General features: G+C 44.7%; 1 long non-coding RNA gene across 1 annotated transcript; it reads right to left on the reverse strand.

The window, feature by feature from the left end:
* Positions 1 to 10074: 10074 nt before the first annotated feature.
* Positions 10075 to 13567, reverse strand: LOC135110727 (uncharacterized). The gene is made up of 2 exons (XR_010273386.1): positions 10706 to 13567; positions 10075 to 10357 (listed from the first exon to the last, which is right to left on the reverse strand). It is a non-coding gene; the product is annotated as an uncharacterized LOC135110727 (long non-coding RNA).
* Positions 13568 to 22029: the final 8462 nt, after the last annotated feature.

Genomic DNA, 22029 nt, shown 5'->3' on the forward strand with positions numbered 1-22029 from the left:
TTTGAGGTGCCGTGTCCTGTCCTGTTAGCAAATAAAATCTTAAGAGAGCGTCGGATGAGGATGCTGTTTTGGCAGTGAATGTTTGATACCCCGAGCTGACTGGCAAAAATATGCTTTGGTCTCGTATCTTCATAATAGAGGCAATGTAAACTTGCTAAAATTTACGAGTACAGGCACTGGCAGCGAGACTAGATGTCATGATGGATACCCCGCCCACTCATCCTTTCGTTGGCGTCGATGTGAGGTTCCAGTAGGACCTGAGAGCAATCACCCATCCAACTAGCATTTCTATCGTTTTGCCTCACGCACACACACACACACACACACACACACACACACACACACAGTATCCTTGGCGCCCATGATCCCCCCGAGCCTCGCACAGATAAGCCGAAGGTAACAAGTTTCCGTCTCTCCCTGTCAGTATTTAGCATAATTTCTAGGGTTTTCCAGGTGTTTCCAGGTGTTTTCCTAGACTCCTATGCGGAGTAGGGGGTGGTGGAGGGGGGATTTGGAGTATGAGGGGTATGGAAGAGGAGGGAGGAGAGTACGGAAAGGAAAAGACGAGGAAAAAAAAACTTTTTTTGGCAACATATTATTATTTTTCCTTTTATTGATGGAGTTGTCATTGTTTTGATATTTAATTTATTAATAGAAAGACATACTAAATTATAGAAAATATAATAAGATCTGTTCTAGCTGTGCTTTTGTTTGTCGACAAAAATAACAACTTCTTCACTTTATTTAATTTCACTTTTTCTTACCGGCACGCGTAGGTTTGCATTGGTATTTAATTTAAGACTTAAAAAAATATAAGAAACATGGCATTACCAAGTAATAACATCCAATAAAATCTAGTCTCGCAGTTCGAATTTTCAAATTTAGAATAAGTTCGGTACTGGATATGAAAAATTATTCTCTTTATACGATGAGGAATTGGTTGTTTTCTTTATTTATCTGGAAAGTAAAAAAAAAATGTTGTATTTAGAATCTGTAATATATAATCTAGTCTGGCTGTGTTTCCTTTCTCGATATTATTGTGTTTTTGTGGTACCGTTCTTAAAAGTTACAGATTGTTTTTTGGAGTTTTCGTTATTATTACTGAGTTCGGTAATGTTTTTATATTTTGTGTATTAGTTAAAGTAAAGAGTAAGTCAGAAAATGTAGTGCATTCCTGTCTGGGCGTCTTCTTTCTTTTCGCGATTTTCATAATGAATTGCGTTACGTAAATATAAGCTTCGAGACGGCCATTTTCCCCTGCCTCCCTCTCTGTCTGTACATCAATATTCAGCTAAACTCCCCAGTGTTTCCAGACTTGAAGTGAAGAAAAAGAGAATTGACCACGGAAATAGATAAACAACCCCAAAAGTGCCTCAAATAAGACATTGAGTAGTGCCCCGTTCAGTGCGCACACTCCGAAAACGCGACGTCATCAGACCTTTCCCCTTGGCCGCCACTGTGTGTGTGTGTGTGATTCACACACACTGCTTGTCACCCAGCAAGCCGTTCCCCTACGGAAAGAGCTCAGACTGATCTTCGGGTAGGACTGTGTGTGTGTGTGTGTGTGTGTGTGTGTGTGTGTGTGTGTGTGTGTGTTGCGCTACGTAAATATAAGGGCTGAGCGGCACATTTTCCCCTGCCTCCCTCCCTGTCTGTACATCAATATTTTAGCTGAACTTTCGGGTGTTTTTAGATTCAGACGTGAAGGAAAGCCAGAGTGAACCATGAAAATAGATAAATAACCCAAAAATGTCTCAAATAAGTTGAAGGATTGCAGGCCCGTTCAGAGCCCCCACCATGAAAACCCTCCTTCTCCCCAGCCTGCTCCTCCCTGCCCTCTCCCAACCCCGTGCCTGTGTCACTGCCCACCACTTTACCTCTCCTTCCTCTGCCCTGTGTGTGTGTGTGTATGTGTGTGTGTGTGTGTGTGTAATAGGATATTGTAACTTAACGGTATTAACATTTCTCTCTCTCTCTCTCTCTCTCTCTCTCTCTCTCTCTCTCTCTCTCTCTCTCTCTCTCTCTCTCTCTCTCTCTCTCTCTCTCTCTCTCTCTCTCTCTCTCTCTCTCTCTCTATCCTCCTCCTCCTCCAGTCCTTCTTCTAACACATCCGTGACAAAATTTCTTAGCTTTTTCCACACCTATTGGTGGAACTCCTCCAATTTCCTCCACCACTTCACTTTCCTCCATCTGCCCCAGACCTTCCTTCATCCCCCACCCGTCTCCACCTCAGCCAGGGGGAGGCAAGGGATGCATTGAGAAGGAGAAAAGTGAGGAAAAGTAGGAGGGAGTGGGAATATGACATGGAGGAAAGGATTAGAGAGATAGACTGGCTGTGTGTGTGTGTGTGTGTGTATTATGAGTGTGATAGTGTGGTGCTAATAGTAATAGTGGTATTGGTAGTAGTGGTGGTGGTGGTGGTAGTGATCAAGTGAATGGAGAGAGAGAGAGAGAGAGAGAGAGAGAGAGAGAGAGAGAGAGAGAGAGAGAGTTAGACACTCAGCATATGAAAACTAGCAAATTACAGACGAGTGGTTTGGTAGTTATGTCATTTGAAGGAAGACGCGTCACCTTGTTTTCCGCCGCACACCCTCGAGGGTCGCGTGGCCTTGCCTGGTGCTGAGAAGAGTTTATCGTGCAGCAGACGTGAGCACATTCATGAACCTCGTGATGTCTTTTGTCGCGCTGTGATGTAAATCCGGAACATGTTTGCTCGATGGTCACAAACGAGGGAAAACAGGTTGACCTTTGTGTTCTGTGGTGGTGTTTTCCCCACGGATCGCTGCAGCCACACGTGCCCTCAGTCACCGTGAGTGCCGGATGTGTGCAAGCAGCAGCAAGCAGGAGGGGGTGTGCGGCAGCCTGGTCACCAATTGTCCCACGTTGTGCTGCCAGTGCGATGTAACCTTCCATCCTTCGTGAACGTTTTAAGGCAGCGGGGCGTAACAAAAAGAAGGTTTGTGCAGTCCAAACATATCACTCACAAAACGTAAACATGAGGTGTCCCTCCCCTGGGGTGGGCGTGGGGTGGGTCTCCCCATCCCCGGGGTGCGTGGGGCGGGCCTCTCCATTCCGGGGGGCGTGGGTGTGGGGTGGGCCTTCCTGCATCGTCACGGGAAATATGCAAAGCAGGTCTTGTGGTATTCATAGCTGGATGTCAGGCCGGGTGCGTGCACGTCCCTGCCGAGCTGCCCGTGGGGGAGGAGAAGGAGGAATACAAAGGAATTCAAAGGAAAGAACAGACAGCAACAGCCCTACTGGGCCTAACGAGGCTGTCTGTGTGTCTATTCTACCACTACCACTACAGATTCTAAGGGTTAGAGGATGGAGGACACTAGAGATCAAGGAAGGAAAAACAGGAGAGTATAGGGAGGAGGAAAGGCTAAGATGTGATAGGAAAGGATGAAAGAGAAATTATACTATTCACTACAGTAACTAAAAAAAAAAAAAAAAAAAAAAAAAAAAAAAAAAAAAAAAAAAAAACATTTTATGTAGGCGCAAAGTACGTTATATGAGGGGTTGCTGCGAGGTGATTGTCCAACCTTTGTTTAAAAGTTTCTATTTTGTTACTATCGACAATATGTGCTGGGAGAGAGTTCCAGACATTTACAATTCTATTAAAAGAAATAATACTTAGCCTCGTCTGATCTGAAACGCTTACCTATAATCTTGTAGCCATTATTTCGAGTGGTGTTGGAACTGTCAATGATGAGATAGTTGTTTACATTTACGTTATCAAAGCCCCGACACATCTTAAACAATTCAATTAAGTCACCTCGCATTCGCCGTTTCTCTAAACTGAACAAGTTGAGTTCCCTCAAGCGCTCCTCATAAGGCTTGTTCCGCAGTCGTGGGATCAACTTGGTAACTCTTCTTTGGACTCTCTCCAGCTTGTCTATATCTTTCCTGTAATGGGGTGACCAGAACTGGACGCAGTACTCAAGTAGAGGTCGGACAAGTGTATTAAACAATGTGAGAATTACCCCTTCTGATTTGAATTCGAAAGTCCTACCAATAAACCCAACCAATTTATTTGCTGTTTTAACTACTTCCGAGCAGTGTTTACTTGACTTGAGGTCTGAGGTAATTATAACGCCCAAGTCCTTTTCCTCCTTAACCTTAAAAAGCTCGGTACCGTTCATTAAGTAATCAGTGGGGTCGTTATTATTACCAATGTGCAACACTTTACATTTATCTACATTGAAGCTCATCTGCCACTTGTCTGACCAAGTGGCTAAGTGGTCGAGATCAGATTGTAATTTTCTTTTATCCTCTGACGTGACTACTTTATTCATTATTTTTGTATCATCAGCGAACTTAGATACTTTACAGGTGAGGTCCTCATCGATATCATTAACGTAAATAAGGAAAAGAACAGGGCCGAGCACTGATCCCTGTGGTACACCACTTTGAACTTCTCGCCAGTTTGAAAATTTACCATTTAAAACAACGCGCTGTTTTCTCTCAGACAGCCAGTCTTCAAGCCAATTGAGAAGTTTTCCATTTATACCATGTGACTTCAATTTAGCTAGTAGCCGCTTATGGGGAACTTTGTCAAAAGCTTTTGAAATCTAGATACACTATATCTACTGCCTTTGTTTCGTCGTACATGGTGAAAACATCATAAAAGAAATCAAGCAGATTAGTTAGACAAGAACGTCTGTTTCGGAAGCCATGCTGCGAGTCATTGATTAAATCATTTTCCTCTAGAAAGTTCACTAAATTATTGCGAATTACTGTTTCCATTAGTTTACATACTACAGATGTAAGGCTGATAGGTCTGTAGTTACTTGGAAGTGAATTATCGCCTTTCTTTTCTATAAGGGGTAACGTTAGCTAACTTCCAATCCTCGGGAACCTTTACCGCAGTTAAATGATTTGGTGAAAAGCAACGAAAGGGGCTTACAAATTTGGAATTTAGTTTCTTTCAAGACACGTGGTGCAATACCATCTGGGCCGGGGGCTTTGTCAGTTTTCATCTTATCAATTACTTTGATTATCTCGTTTTCATGAAAAACGCAGACACTTAAGGGGGTTATGTTGTGGAGCATAAGGAGTGGTTCAGGGATTGTATGAGTATTTTCCTCTGTAAAAATTGAAGCAAAATAATCATTCAGTGTGTCCGCGATCTGAGTTTCTCCGGTGACAAAATTACCGTTATCTAGTGTAATGTGATTAATGTGAGATGTAATGACTTTTTTATTTCGAACGTAACTGTAAAATTCTTTGGGATTGGATTTAGCAATGCTTGCAATATACATTTCTAGATTTTTCTTACTCTGTCTAATGAGCTTTTTTGATTCGCGTCGGAGTCTGTCGTATTCTAGTTTATCGGCCTCATTCTGAGAGGACAAATATTTACGGTAGGCACGATTTTTCTGCTGTAGTTGTGACTCAATGTTGTTTGTCCACCATTTAGGTTTATTTCTCTTGCATGGACGTCTTTTACGCATAGGGATACATGTCCTTCACAGCATCTTCTAAAATGTACTTAAATTTCGCCCATGATTCTTCAATGTTACTTTCGCCAAGTTCAGCGTTCCAATCTGCGACAGAAAGAATTGACCTGAGTCTGTCGTAGTCTCCTTTTTTATATATGAAAACTTTTTCGTTGCTAGCAATGTCCTTATATGCTTGAAGGTTGATGTTAAAGGAGACAATCTTGTGGTCACTTGTACTAAATTCAGGACCAATATTAACGTTAGATATGAAGTCATCGTTTGTTGAAAGAACAAGATCTAATATGTTGTCACCTCGTGTGGGTCCTTGAACGTGTTGCTTTAGGGAACATTCTAATAAATTATTATACAAGTCGTGACCAGAGTGAGAGTTAGGTGGATTTCCCCATGAGTTAACAGGTAGATTGAAGTCTCCACAGATGACTGTATCAAAAGTGTTACTTATTTCAGTGATTTGATCTTGTAAATTCTTATCGGAGGAAACATTGTGAACCGGAGGCTTATAAATAAGACCTATAGCAGTTTTCTTAGAACGTACTCTTAAATGCAAGAAGACTGAATCTATATTGTTAATCTTTTCGGTTTTTAGTATGGTTGGCTGAAGACTGGCTTTTACATACAGCAATACACCGCCACCTATCCTGTCTTTTCTTTCACTGCCGAACATTTCATAACCTGGCAAGTTGTATTCCGCAAGAAAGTCTCTGTTTGCAGAGTTCAGCCAAGATTCAGTAATACCAATAATGTGGTAGTTTTCTACAGCTGCCAGGGTTTCTAAATCTGAAAATTTATTTCTAAGGCTGCGAGCGTTGATTAGGCAAGCTTTTTATAGTGTTGCACATGGAGGTAGGGGTTGCGCGAGGAGGCTACTAAGAGCCTGGGGCTACACGATCTTGCTGGTCGTTTTTTGGTCTGAAAATAGAAACTTTATTACTAAGGAGTCTACCAAGTCGTGCTGCTCCAATTCCATTTAGGTGTAAACCATCCGGCTGAAATAAAGAAGGTTTATTATAAAAGTTGTCCCATAGATTAACAAAGTCTACACCTTCCTCTGTGCAAAGAGAACGGAGACGGCTGTTAGTGCTGAAGGCTCTGTTGTAGAAGACAGCCGGTGCCCTGATGCGGGGGAGGATACCTGAAACAATAATATTATTGGATTTAGTTTTGAAGCGCTGTATCATCTTCTTGAACTTTTCCATGAGCTCTTCAGACCTAGTGTTTTCAACATCATTTGTACCTGCGTGAGGAGGAGGAGGAGGAGGAGGAGGAGGAGGAGGAGGAGGAGGAGGAGGAGGAGGAGGAGGAGGAGGAGGAGGAGGAGGAGGTGGAGGTAGGAGGAGTAAGAGGCAGGAGAAGGAGTTTGCATCGAATATGACAGTGTCTCTTCTTAAGTTAAAATAAGAGCATGAAGCTTCCATTGCAAGAGATAATGAAGGCAGGGCGTGGCAGGAGCGGCAGGAGTGGCGGGGGAGGACGGCGGAGGCTTCTTCCTATGCGCGCGTAGCTGTAAAATAGAGAACCTGAATATGAAGATGGGAGACAGAGTTAGATTCTGATGAACCTTGTACGGCGAAGTGTTCGATGATGCGTGTTATGTGCTGAAGACTTGAAAGGTCCGTGGAGGCGTGGCTAACAGTGCGGTGGTGGCGTGGTTAGTGCAACAAGGCTTCGTGGCGGCTGGCGTGTTGAGGTCAGTGGTGGTGATTATTAGTGTAAAGCTCCTTGCGGTGTAGCGAATACTGCTGGTGGTGTGGTGAACGATCTTGGCGGTGTGACGATGGTGGTGAGGTGTGGAGTGAGTCTCATCGTCAAAGGAAAGGGACAGAAAAGAAGAAAAAGATGCTGTGAAGTAGAGGACAACTTTTTCTTAGGAAATGTGTAACTTTGGCTGCGAAATATCCTCAAGAATTTGAAGATCCGTATTTTTGTCTTGTGGCGGGAAGTGTTGAAGGAAACCAACCTGGGAAAACTTTAAGGAAACTCTGGTGAGCTTGAAAGATTCCATGCCACGAAGAAAGGGAAGAACTTTTGAAGGAAATAGATGCTGGAGACAGTTGGAAATGGAAAGAGGAAACTTGGAGTGTCTATCAGAAAAAATGAATGACAGACAGACAGAGAGAGAGAGAGAGAGAGAGAGAGAGAGAGAGAGAGAGAGAGAGAGAGAGAGAGAGAGAGAGAGAGAGAGAGAATGTGACGGAAAGTGGTTATGAAGCTGCAGGAATAAAAGATTCGTCCGAGGGGTTGTAAAGAAAACAGGGCAACTTTTATGAGCAATAGGGAAGGAAGAAGAGGAGGAGGAGGAGGAGGAGGAGGAGGAGGACGAGGAGGAGGAAGAGAGGGACTAGCGTGAGGTGAGGAAGACAGTGAGTGAGGGAGTGGTGGTGATGAGCGAAGACGACATGCACAAGTGTGAGAGGCGAGCTGAGTGTGTTTAGAGAGGAAGGCGGAGTGTGTTGAGAATGATGGAGGCGAAAAGGAGATGGCAAGGCTAAGGTTTCCCGCGGCAGAGCCTTGAGGGAGCGTTGATGGCGACCGCGGCGAGGCAGGGAAAGGGAAGTAAAGGAGGGAAGGAGAGACAAGAGTGTGAAAGTAGGAATAAAAGCGAACATAAAAGGAGTCACGCAGGAAAGCAGGAAGGAAAAGCCACCGTGCTGTGACAAGAGTAAAAGTGTCAGCAGGTTTGTAGTGAGCAGGGAGGCATGAGATGTGTGTAGCGTAAAACTGAGCCGCGAAGGAAGAAAGGAAAGAGGAAAAGTAGGAATATGAGATGACAGGGATGAAGTAAATAAGGAAGGTAAAAGGACATGGCCAGAGAGGAAGCTTTGAGAGAGGAGGAGGGAAAATAATATTATAGTGGGAGAGCAGAGTAAAGGTGACGAGAACAGGAGGGGGTATGAGCGGCACCCACACGAGGCTGATCAGGCAGCAGGAGGCGGCGTGAGAGGGAACATAAAAGTGAAGGAAGAATAATAACAAAGAAAAAGACAGAATACCAGTAGAAAATTAGCAGATAGGCAGGATAGCAGGTAAGAAGCTGCATGTGATTCGTTATTCCTAAGTGCTTGTTAAATGTCCCCTTGTTGTGTTGCCTTGTGAAATACAGCAATTGTTCGCTGGTGAAGGAGACCCGAGGCTTGGTTGCATTCCTTGTTTGTTTGGTGTTGTGTGTACTTGTTTGTTTTGTCCTTGTGTTAGACGCGTATTCACCACCATCACTCACCTCTCATCCCATTCTTTGTCAACACCACGCATTATTCCATACATCACCAGGCCCGCCCATCACTGCCCACTACTCCTCTCATCACGTCTCACCGCCCGTGCCTCCGCCTGCCGTCACTCGGGAAGGAAAGAGGGGGAGGGTTGAGGGAGTGTTCTGGGCAATCACGTGTTGCCATATTGGAAAAGTTAGTTATTTAAGTGCAGTTAGAGAGTATAACTGGAACATTTCAACCAAAGCCTATTGTAGTGCCAGCCAGCTCTCTCTGACCGCCACGAAGAGAGATAGAGAGAGAGAGAGAGAGAGAGAGAGAGAGAGAGAGAGAGAGAGAGAGAGAGAGAGAGAGAGAGAGAGAGAGAGAGAGAGAGAGAGAGAGAGAGAGAGAGAGATACATTCTTATTAGTAAAGGCGACAGAACTTGTTGTTTTTCATTTAGAAGTTTCCTGCATCTCAGTTATAGTCTCTCTCTCTCTCTCTCTCTCTCTCTCTCTCTCTCTCTCTCTCTCTCTCTCTCTCTCTCTCTCTCTCTCTTTCTCTCTCTCTGCCGCCCACCTGCAGCCGCACATCTCCGCCTCACCTCGCCACCCACCTCCACCCGCACATCCCCACCCCGCCTCGTCCGCCACCCACCCTGCACCCACACACCCCCGCCTCGGCCTCCGTGATTTGCTATAACCTGTACCTATTTTCTTTATCCTGCCGATTGCAAATGAAACTCTTAATGGCTATGTGTTGAGCGTAATAAGTGAACCTCCCTCCCTTCCTTCCCCTCTCTCCCTGAGCTCCCGCACCCTCTCCCGCCCCTCCTCCTCAGTAGCGGCGTGTCATTAGCGGCCTAATGAGACAGAAACAAATGGACAAAACAAATGTCAGAATATATACCATTTAGCACGCCGCCTCAGGTTTCGTGCCCCGCCATGTTTACAGAAGTGGACCTAAAATTAATATATCTTTTTATTTATTCATTTTTTTTATTTACTTTTTTGTTTTCCTGTCACATTCTCTCTCTCTCTCTCTCTCTCTCTCTCTCTCTCTCTCTCTCTCTCTCTCTCTCTCTCTCTCTCTCTCTCTCTCTCTGCCTCACCAGTAATGGTTTTGAAAGGTTCCGCAACTCAAAACATGAAGATTAGATTTGCCTTGATGCCATTGACCTTTTGGCTGCGAGGAAAAGGGAGGGATTGAGGGAGTGGAGGCATATATATATATATATATATATATATATATATATATATATATATATATATATATATATATATATATATATATATATATATATATATATATATATATACAGAGAGAGAGAGAGAGAGAGAGAGAGAGAGAGAGAGAGAGAGAGAGAGAGAGAGAGAGAGAGAGAGAGAGAGAGAGAGAGAGTGTGTATGTGTGTGTGAAGGAAGACAATGACAGAACAAACACATAGAAATAAATCATTACAAACAAAAATAGACGCAACGTAATCCGGACAGAGAGGGGTTAGGGACAATGGAGCTGCCCTCAGAAGCCAATCTATTGAAGGGGCGGTGATGATAAAGGTAGTGGTGGTGAGGGTGCATCGGGGATTCACGGACGAGTGGAGGCTGAGTCACGAATTGGAGTGTCGGAGAGATGCAAGACAACCAGCCAGGCGAGGGGGGACAAAGGCGCCGTGAAGTTGTGGTGTTTGCAGCTCACAGGCTCTCCACTGAAATAGGAAATGGCGACTTTATTTGACGGGAGGAAAAAAGTTATAGTATGGCTTTTATAATGCTATTTTTTGAAAGGGTGGATGTGATGATGGAAAGGAAGATGGCGGACAAACGTTCCTTGATCTTTATTTGTTACTTTCCGTAGTCTAACTTGTTACTTTTCATATTCCTTTCACTGCAATTTCTACGCTTTATTTAAGTCCAAAGCTGGCTCATCATCAGCTCGACACTCTTAATGTAACAAATATGCACACATAAAAAAAAAATACAGTAAGGCTGTACTCAGGTAGAATATAACAACCGTGCTGATAATCCCTTTTCTTTGCAGGTAAGTGTGCCGTCACCTGTGTTCACGGAGGTCAAGGTAAGAAGCCACTGACCCACCACTCCTGCCCGCCACTCCGTCTGCTCGCCTTCACTTGGGTTCGGTGGAGGTGTTTCATCGCCTTCGTTAAGACCTTGATTCGAGCGGAAAAGCTTTGGTCTTCCACGAGTCCATAGTAATTGCGACCCGTCTGAATTAACTAGCAGTACTTGGTTTAATTTCGAGCAATACGGCAAGGTCTGAGGTCTGTAAGGATACCTAGCGGGCAACTCACTAGCCTATTCACGGCCAGGCAGGCAGACAGAACAACACTCATTGCCTCCTCCGGTCAGGGTCCAGAAAAGTTTGTAACGAGGGATCACTGGAGGCTGACAGGCGTTAGCAGAGTTGTCATCTGTGGTGCGTAGGGACTGGCGGAGTTCCGGTACAAACCAATGGGAAATTAAGCACGTTAGTTATCAGTCAACAGAGTCTGAGGTGAGGAGAGGAGGGAAGGTGTGCACGTTGTGGTTGACGGCAGAGAGAGAGAGAGAGAGAGAGAATGGTGGGGGAAGGAGAGAATTGCCAATATGACGTGTGGGGAAGTCTGAGAGTGTTGGATGAAAAAATAAACTACAAACTACTGTGATGATGGTAATTTACTCCGAACGAGACCAAGACGACTTTACTTAAGGAAAATTGCGGCCTATTAATGTGGAAAACTGCCAACAAACATTTGCTGAGATGAGGTGGGCGGGAGAGCCATTACCACGTGTGTGTGTGTGTGTGTGTGTGTGTTTGGGTTGCCATCTCGTGTCGTTGGTGCTTCGGACAATGAATCCCGTGTTTCACTTAGGCCTTGACTGCTTAAGGAGTCGGCGCAGTGTTCCCAAGTATCGTGTTAACTCCCACTACCGACAGACAGACAGACCGACAGACAGACAGTGTTGCATGTCTCACCGAGCGTCACACAAAGAGCTACGTACATGCTGCTCATTACCCTCAACTCTTATGACCATGATTTAATTAAAACAGTGAAGGTATAACATGAATCTTTAATTAAATTACTTGCTGTAAACAAGCAATCCTCCCTTGCAAGCGGTCCGCTGTAAAAACACTTAATGAGACGTGCGGCTCTTTGATGTGCTCGTAAAAACTAAACCATTGCAGTTTCATATACAAACGAACACGGCGTGTGGCGTGGACCTCCTGCAGTCACAGGCACGGCTATAAACTAGTATATAAGCGAAACGTGTCGCGCCAGACGCGCTAATACATACACGGATCACACAACACAGCCAGCCAGCCACGCGGCAGTGTTGAACAAGCTCAAGGCAAAGCTATTCGCTTCATCATTCTCTCTCTCTTTTTCTCTCTCTCTCTCTCTCTCTCTCTCTCTCTCTCTCTGTTAAAGGTTAGAATAATGTGAAATGTAATGAAAACCTTGCATTTAACGACGAGAGCATTTCACTGTGTGGCGACAGTTGCTCGATGAAAGTAATGAAGGAACATGAACCACAAATTAGGCAAAGTGTTAACATATTGGTGGAGACTGCTTGAGTTAGATATGAAGTAATGGAAACACGTCCGCTCGGGAGAAGCAGTTAATGCAAACTCACCCCATGAATCTGAAAGCAAGGGGCTGCTGCTGATGAGAAGCATTGCTTTTCATAAACACGTAGTATCATGGGAAGGATTTGCAGCATTTTCCAGGAAGCGTGTGCTCGGTGTACTGACAGGTCGTGCTGGTGAATTAGTGAATGCCACTCTTGAATAACTTGTGCAACATGACGACATGAGAACGTAGAAGTGCTCTCTCTCTCTCTCTCTCTCTCTCTCTCTCTCTCTCTCTCTCTCTCTCTCTCTCTCTCTCTCTCTCACTGCCGTGGCGTCTTAGGTGTTCTATTTTTTTCGTGGCGGGAAGAAGGATGTGAACACGCTCATTACTGAGAAACGTTTTGCATCCTGCCATGTCAAATTGTTATGAAACACACACACACACACACACACACACACACACACACACACACACACACACACACACAGAGAGAACAACAACAATAACAACAACAACATAATTGAAGGGGGTCATATTGGGGTAATAATATTGGTGTGGCGGAGAATTTCACGGCAACAGCAGGAGCAGTCCCCGAGCGTCTAGGCATGAATAGTACATCAGCCTATTACACACCAGACTCCCTCCCTCCCTCCCTCCCTCCCTCCCTCCGTTCGTCCGTCCGTCTGGTCTGTCCGTCCTTGCCTCTCTCCTTGCCTCGCTAGTTGTGTTGCCTCGTGATGAGCTCCTGAACATTCCAGGCTGCGTAACAAGTGTTTTAGTAAAGTGATACTGGCTACAGCTTATCTGGCCACGCAGGAGAGAGAGAGAGAGAGAGAGAGAGAGAGAGAGAGAGAGAGAGAGAGAGAGAGAGAGAGAGAGAGAGAGAGAGAGAGAGAGAGAGAGAGAGAGAGAGAGAGAGAGAGAGAGAGAATATGTATTTTTTCCAAGCAGACGTGTTTTAGACAGAATTGTGTAACACCTTCCACTAATTAATGCGAATTACCACGCGGGGAATCACTGTCATGCTTCACTCACAGTGCTATTCCATTTTTCCACATTTGCTTCCTTTTTTTTTCAGATTTCGTTATTTTTCATCCTTGTACCTTTTTATTCATTTTTTTCTATTTTTGTTTTAACTAATATTTCATTATCCGTATTCCTTTCTTTCTTTTCACAATTTTACAACCAAACTCATCATGCCTACACTCCTTTCTTTCTCACCACTACCCCGCGCCCCTCATCCCTTCCGCCCTCCTGCAGCAAGCCTCTAGCAACTTTCCCCGCAGCCCACCGATGTCCACTCACGCTGATTTAGGTGCGCGCATTCCAGGCCGCTGAAGGATGGTAATGAGTGAGGGGAGGGGCGTGGGGAGGAGGAGGAGGAGGAGGAGGAGAAGGTGGGGAGGATTTTTTGAGTAGTGAGCTTATCTCTTGGTCAGAGTACACCTGGCCGCGAGTTTAAGTTAAGGTCCAATTAGCATTAATCAAGTGAGGGAGATGAAGAGGGATGCCGCCTGCCGTCTTTGCTTTTAACTTTACCCCAACACTAAGAGAGAGAGAGAGAGAGAGAGAGAGAGAGAGATGGAGATTAGGGAGGTGGACAGAATAGAGATGCATCAAATCACCTGACTAACGAGGCATAAATCAAGGTATGCGCTCTCTCTCTCTCTCTCTCTCTCTCTCGCTCTCTCTCTCTCTCTCTCTCTCTCTCTCTCTCTCTCTCTCTCTCTCTCTCTCTCTCTCTAATTGAAGGAGAGAGAGAGAGACGTTTTGCTCCCACTTCCTTTGCTATAAGGTTTATTTTCCAATACTTCGATCATACGGTTTATTTTCCTATAACTTTCAATGAGGTTGTTTTTCGGGTAGCTTTATTTATTTTCCCCTACTTCGATCATACGGTTAATTTTCCTATACTTTCCATAAGGTACATTTTCAAGTACGTATATTAATGTTCCCATACTTCGATCATTCAGTTTATTTTCCCTTAGCTTCCAATAAGGCTCATTCTCGAGTAATTTGGTAATAAATATGCGAATAATAAAATATGCGAAGAAGAAACAAAGGAAAAACTGGCATGCAAAAAACGTGATTCCCTCTCTCTCGCTCTGTCTCTGCCAAGGCAGCAGGTGGTCACGAAAATACGTGCATTGCTCACATGATGGCCGCCGCACACGGCGGTGTTGTTATTTACTTGTCCTGATAGCTTAATCTAATCTAACCTAACCTAACCTATCCTAATCTAATCTAACCTAACCTAACCTAATCTAATCTAACCTAACCTAACCTAACCTAACCTAACCTAATCTAACCTAACCTAATCTAACCTAACCTAATCTAACCTAACCTAATCTAACCTAACCTAACCTAACCTAACCTAACCTAACCTAACCTAACCTAATCTAATCTAACCTAACCTAACCTAACCTAACCTAACCTAACCTAATCTAACCTAACCTAACCTAACCTAACCTAATCTAACCTAATCTAACCTAACCTAACCCTAACCTAACCTAACCCTACCCTACCCTACCCTACCCTACCCTACCCTAACCTAACCCTAACCTAAGCTAACCTAACCTAACCCTAACCTAACCTAACCTAACCTATTCTAACCTAACCTACCCCTTTCCCCCTCCCCCCTCCCAAGACAGCACTCCCTCCCCCCTCCCGGCTGTCTTCCCTCCCCCCTCCCCCTCCCACCTATCCTATCCCCTCCCCCTCCCCTTCCCCCCTCCCACCCTAACCTATCCCCTCCCCCCCTCCCCCTCCCCCCTCCCCGGGCAGCCGACTGCCCTGTGGGGCCGGCTGCCCCCCTCAGTCAGGGAAGTACTCCAGCAGGGCGGAGTACACCACCAGGGTGAGGGACAGGGTCTGTGCAATGGCGAGCAGGTTGTCCCACAGGCCGTGGGACAATCTGCTTCCAGCCCTGCCCCTCCCCTGGCGAGCCTTCCCTGGCTGGGGGAGTTGGCGCTGTGGTGGGGGGGAAGGGGCCACCACTCCCTTCCCCACTCCTCGGAGGACGAGACCCCCGCTCCCCTCGTCCTCCGCGGGGGTCGTGGCGCTCCTGGCCTACTTTTGCCCCTCCTCCGGACTGGGGGCCGAGACCCACAGGCCCAGGCTATCCTTCCCCGGGCTGGCCGCCACCACCTGGCCAGCCTCAGGGGCGGGTCCGGCCTCCTTCCCCGGGCTGGCCGCCCACCACCTGGCCAGCCTCAGGGGAGGGGCCGACCTCGTGTCCCAGGCTGGCCGCCACCACCTGGCCAGCCTCTGGGGGCGGGGCAGGCCTCGTGCCCTGGGCTGGCCGCCACCACCTGGCCAGCCTCAGGGGCGTGGCCGGCCCTCGTGCCCCGGGCTGGCCACCACCACCTGGCCAGCCTCTGGGGCGGGGCCGGCCTCCTGCCCCGCCTCTGGGACGCGGACAGCCTGGTCCTCTTGGGGGGGCTTGGGGCGGCTGCCCACTCTCTTGCTGTTGCAAAAGAGCACGGGGCAGCCCTGCCCCTGCCCCCCGTGGGACACCCAGACCTCCGGCCCAGGCTGAAGTACAAAACGGCGTGACGCCCCGCCGTAGTGTACTTCAGTCCGGCCAGGAGGTCCCTCAGTGGGCAGGTCCTGACAGAAGACTGTTGCGCCTCCTGCCAGGCAGTGCACCCTGATGGGTGTCTCCTGGTCCAAGGCGGCCAGCTTGTCCATATTCAGGCTGGCCGCCTGATCCGACACGAGGGGCTTCGCCCCCCCCTCGGCCCCTTGCCGGAAGGTAAAGGAGGCCAGAGAGCGCCTCCCCCCTCCCACAGCAGCCCCCCCGAGCGGGGGCGGGACAGCCTCACGGCGTCCACGCCACACTCGCCCAGGAGGCTCAGCCGTGCCTCCACTGACAGTCGACTGCTTTTTCCTCCCATCCTAGTTCTCATGAAATTAAAAATGTACCTTGGTTCAGTTTTGGCTGAGTGGCGAAAAGTAGGATGGTGGTGAACAGACCGCCTGAGAGAGAGAGAGAGAGAGAGAGAGAGGAGAGAGAGAGAGAGAGAGAGAGAGAGAGAGAGAGAGAGAGGAGAGAGAGAGAGAGAGAGAGAAGAGAGAGAGAGAGAGAGAGGTTGATTGATATTGATTGATTGATATATTTTGTTTGCCTTTTGTAACATTAATGCATTTCTGCATTTCATACACAGTTCAATACGTAAGGCCAGGTCCATCAAGCCGAAGCTTTTATACAGACCTGAATAAAGAATGACACAAGTAGCGCAAATGTTTACACCCTGACTTGTTCCTATTTGAGCCGCCATTTTGCACATGATAGAGGTAATAATAGACTACTTGTTTTGTTGTTTGCAGCACATGACACAATAATGAGTGATGGAGTGTATAGTATGCTATACTGTGCCACATATATGTTCACATACGTGAACTTCGCGAACACAAACACAGGTAGACACACTTACATAGATACCCACAAACATACATACCACAACATATAACTGCATACATACACACATTCATATGTACATGCACAGACACACACACTCACACATATGCAACCTGTATGCGAACATACGTACAGCATGATGCATACATGCGGGCACACAATACACGCACACACACACACACACACACACACACACACACACACACACATGGCCACATACAAACCTGTGCACATACATACACATACTCACATACATACATAACAAATGTATGCATGGTTACATACATACTTTGCCGTAACATATGTTATATTAGCCAAAGTTTTCTATTAATGATATCATTGTTGGTGATGTACATACACACGTCCACAAGATGTGCACACCTGACATGTGTGTCTGTGTATCAACACATAACAGCACATGATTCACAGACATTGCTATGGTTAACATTCATAGTTTAGAAGTAAGAAACATTTCACTTTGCTTTTAAACAAATTGATAGAGGTTAGTGATTTAATATCGTGCGGGAGGCTGTTCCACTCCCTGACGCCGCGCACACTCACACTTCTCTGTTCGTGGACAGTCCTACAGAGAGGAAGTTTGAGGTCATCTGGCCTTCTATTGTTATTAATATTATTGGATAGTAATTTATAAGATGTATTATTGGGATATATGTAAATTGATTTGAAAAGAAATATACAAGTTTGCAAGAATATTATATCGGGGACTTTCAAAAGGTTGTGTTCACAAAATAGAGGATTAGTATGATCGTACCGTTTTTTTCTATGAAACATTACTCTCATTATTTTTTTGTGCGCAACAAATAACCCATCTAAGAGTGTTTTAAAAGCTCCCCCTGAAATTGCCGAACAGTTTATTACATGTGGATAAACAGTAGACATATATATTAATTTCAGACATTGGACAGTTATATTGTTTGTAATTTTGTACAAGACACCAGTTATTTGTGACAATTTACTACAGAGTTGATGTAGGTGTTGTTTTCATGTTAATCTATCATCTATTATTAAGCAAAGAAATTTTATGCAATTAACTTTACTCAAGGAATTGTGTTTTATCTTTATATTAATATCAACTTCATTTACGTTTGTCAGAAAAGACATCATCTAGAAAGTTTTAGACACGTTGCTAGTTATCCAGTCAGATACCTTAATTAATTGATGATTTAAAGTATTAACCATTTCCTCCATATTTTGTCCCTGGACGTGTACATAATTTTGCATGTCATTTGTCCAAATGTGACCTATTAAAGTGGCAGACCTGTCAGTCACTCTAGTTGGTTTTATAATTATTTGAGAGAAGCTGTAACATTGAAACATGTTAATGTATGTTGTGGCATTTTCATTGATATGTAACAAATTGACATTAGAATCCCCCATTACATAACATTTCATCTTTAAATTCGATAATACTTGTAAAATTTCTTCCATAGACTCAAGAAAATCAGTGAATGTTGAGTTGGGAGTCTATATACCATACCAATTATAAATTTAATTGTTTTTAAGACTTTTATGAATAATGCCTCAATATGTGGTGATTGCAAACAAGCATCATCAATAATCAAAGCCAGAAGATCACCAGTAGAGCGGCCTTGACGGAACCCATACTGGCGATCAGATAGAAGGTTGTGAAGTGATAGATGTTTAAGAATCTTCCTGTTGAGGATAGATTCAAAAACTTTAGATAAGCAGGAAATTAAAGCAATAGGACGGTAGTTTGAGGGATTAGAACGGTCACCCTTTTTAGGAACAGGTTGAATGTGGGCAAACTTCCAGCAAGAAGGAAAGGTAGATGTTGACAGACAGAGCTGAAAGAGTTTGACTAGGCAAGGTGCAAGCACGGAGGCACAGTTTCGGAGAACAATAGGAGGGACCCCATCAGGTCCATAAGCCTACTGGCTCTTCTCTATCCTCTATCCTCCTACTTTCTCTATCCTCATTTTCGATCCAAAGCTGGATGCTGCGTTTATGTGCGCAATGACTTAACCTGCTCTCGTGCCCACACTCTTGAATCTTCCGAGTTTTCCACCATCTGGCTACGACTACAGAGTCACTCTCATACTAAATTTATCTGTGCTGTATACCTCTCACCTAACTCCTCTGATTATAAGAAATTCTTTGACTACTTAACTTCCAAAGTGGAGCACATTCTGACCCTCTTCCCTTTTGCAGAGATCTCCATTTTAATGAGTGTTATGTACAAGGAAAGGAATGAATACCTAGAGATGCCAGTAGAGGAAGGAAAAGAGATAGCGGAAAAAAAAATGCGACATATGTAAATGAGAGTGCTTAAGAATATTCAGTTTGTGTAAATTGAATTGAAAAGAGATGAGATGATGATGAGCACGTAAGTTCTGTGTGTTTGTGTTTTGTTGTCTTCCTTCTGATTAGCTGTTAAGTAGGTCGGTGTGTGTGTGTGTGTGTGTGTGTGTGTGTGTGTGTGTGTGTGTGTGTGTGTGTGTGTGTGTGTTATGTAAGAGGGGACTCTGGAATAGGAAAAAAGCGTTATCCAAAATTTAAGAATAAGTATCTTGAAACCTCCCTTTTGAAACAGTTCATGTCAAGGGAATAGGAAATGCAGAAGTATGGAGGGAATTTCAGTGTGTGTGTGTGTGTGTGTGTGTGTGTGTGTACGTGCGCGTGTGTGTGTGTGTGTGTGTGTGTGTGTGTGTGTGTGTGTGTGTGTGTGTGTGTGTGTGTGTGTACGTGCGCGTGTGTGTCATTAGTCATGTACTCGTACTACTTCGAACCCAAATAAGTGACAAGAATAAGTTATTGTCGTAGATCTGGGTAGACTGTTTAATCATCCACTGTAGTCATATTTTTATTCTGACTAACAGTTGGCGAATGCATAAAGTACGATAATTGTCAGCAGAAGTGAGTGAGTTAGAGACTACTATTGTGATTAGTAAGGAATGAACAATAAACACATATATCTAGTGAAGGGAAGGCCTGAACGCAGCCAGTCTCTGCACCGAATTAGGTAATGTTGGAGGCTGTCAGTGTGCGAGGCTGGCGAGGACCAAGGACGCGGCGCAGGGGGGGTGCCATCTATCATGTGCGTCTTGAATGGGAGCGGGAAAATACGTGCTGAGGTGGGATGGAAGCTGAGAGGGGAAGATGGAGGTGGTGGTGGTGGTAGTAGAGAACGGAAGTATAAAAGAAAATAACTTGCCATTCAAAGTAATTAAAGGAAAATATTATGTATTGTTACGTTGAAGTATATCGAGTATAACACACACACACACACACAAACACACACACACACACACACACACACACACATGCTAACACACACACACACATGCTAAATGCACAGCGAGAAATTCTCTCTCTCTCTCTCTCTCTCTCTCTCTGTCTCTCTCTCTCTCTCTCTCTCTGTCTCTCTCTCTCTCTCTCTCTCTCTCTCTCTCTCTCTCTCTCTCTCTCTCTCTCTCTCTCTCTCTCTCTCTCCTGTCCGCCACAAAGCACACAAACAGTGACAAGGAAGTCACAACAGTCAGTCACGACCGCTGTATTATTTCAACATAAAGTTTCCTAGCTTGTGATTTCATTTCCTTGTGTGGCCCCCACTTCTTGCCAAGACCCCTGCGGTAGAAAGCCTGACGCGGCAACACACACTCACAACCTCAACACACTGACCTCCCAGTAGGTGATCCGTGAGTCATGCCTGGACCGCAGCGTGTTGGAGGCTATCCGTGTTGGTGTCACTCTCTTTGAAGCTCGTTAACCCACACATTAACCCACACGTTATCATTACTTCAACCTCTTCCATCTTCTTCCCGTCTTCTCCTTCTCTTTCCTTTCTTCTCTTCAGGTTTTGTCTTATTTTTTTCATCTTCTCTTCATCTTTTTTTTCACGTTCATTTGTTTTCTTTTACATTATTCCATATTTTTATTTATCATTCGCTAATAAACTTTTTCTTTCTTTTATTTTTTCTGCCCACTTTTTTTTCTCTCTCTTCTCGCGATGTTCCACCCAATTATTCTATCGTTTTCCTCTCTCTCTTGTCTTGCCTCCTCCAGCCTCCTCCTCTCTGTGGTACTCTTCTTCATCCCTCTTGAGCCTCGCAATTCCTCTTCCCACTAAATACCTTCCCCTAAGACCCATAAACTCTGTGATTTCCCTTGAACTTTCCTTAACTCCTCGTAAACTTTTCCCCAAAGCTCATTACACTTTGGTATATTTCCCCTACACTCTCCCCCAAATACCCCCTCCCCTGACTGAGCCTACGCCCAAAATCCCCATAGATATCTTTATTCTACACTGGATCCCCGCACTAACTTTCCGCAGACTTCCTAACACCTTCTGCTCGTTTCCTCTCTCTCTCTCTCTTAGTGAGTCCCTATAACTTTTATTTGTTTCAGACTGGCTCCAAAGTTTTCCCCAAATTTTCATAAAGGTTTTCCGGGGTTCTTGTGCTCCTTTCCTTCGTGTGGGGGGCGTCCTTCACGTCCCCGGCACATCAAGGGCCTTTCATGATCCCACGCAGGACTCGCCATCCTTTTTCTTTGTTCACACTTGACAATTAACGGAATTGATGAGTTTCCTTCCTTTATTCGAAGTTAGATCACAGTCTTTTTTTTCTTCTTTCTGATAGATTATGCATTTTCTCTCATATTCGTACATAAGTCATGCAATATTTCAGCTCTTTTTTTCTTTTTATCATATTTTCTTCACGCCTTTTTCTCTCCTTTAATGGAAAATTTGTGTTGCAGTTTTCATTCTTCCCAAGCAATGGAATAAGTAGTTTTGTTTATCATTTTTATTCGTAAATGAGCGATGCATGCTTGTAGCTCTGTAGACCACACTCTACAGAACTACAAGGAGGAAGATAAAGGCAAGGAAAGGAGGAATAGAGGCGTGAGTGGCTTGGTGGATGAATGGAAACATGGAAGGAGAGAACGGGGAAGAGGGAAAAAGAGAAGAAGCAGGAGAGTAGATGTGATGCATTAACTCTGAGTGATTGAAGGTCTGCAACGTGATGGAGGGAGGCAAGCGGGAGGGACGTGGGAGGGGAAGGGAAGGAGGGAGGGAGGAAGGAAGAAGGGGCGGGAGATGAAGAATGAGAGATGGAAGGAAGGGAGAGGGAAGAGAGAAAGACATTCGTCTTATCTTGATGAATTTTAGCTTCATTGGGTGTTGTTAAAGTCTTCAAGAACGTTTTCATGATTCCAGTGGTAAAAAAAAAATAAGGTTTGTTCATCATTAATTGAGGAAAAACTGAAAAAAAAAATAATATTAATGATGACTAAAAAATATTCCTTATGAGAGAGCAACGCGTTTCAGAATACTAGACTTTTTTATTTTTTTTTATTTATTTATTTTTTTTACTTTCATGTATTTCTTTATTTTCTTCTTTTTTTT

Source organism: Scylla paramamosain, chromosome 20, assembly GCF_035594125.1.
Source record: "Scylla paramamosain isolate STU-SP2022 chromosome 20, ASM3559412v1, whole genome shotgun sequence".
Lineage (NCBI taxonomy): Eukaryota > Metazoa > Arthropoda > Malacostraca > Decapoda > Portunidae > Scylla > Scylla paramamosain.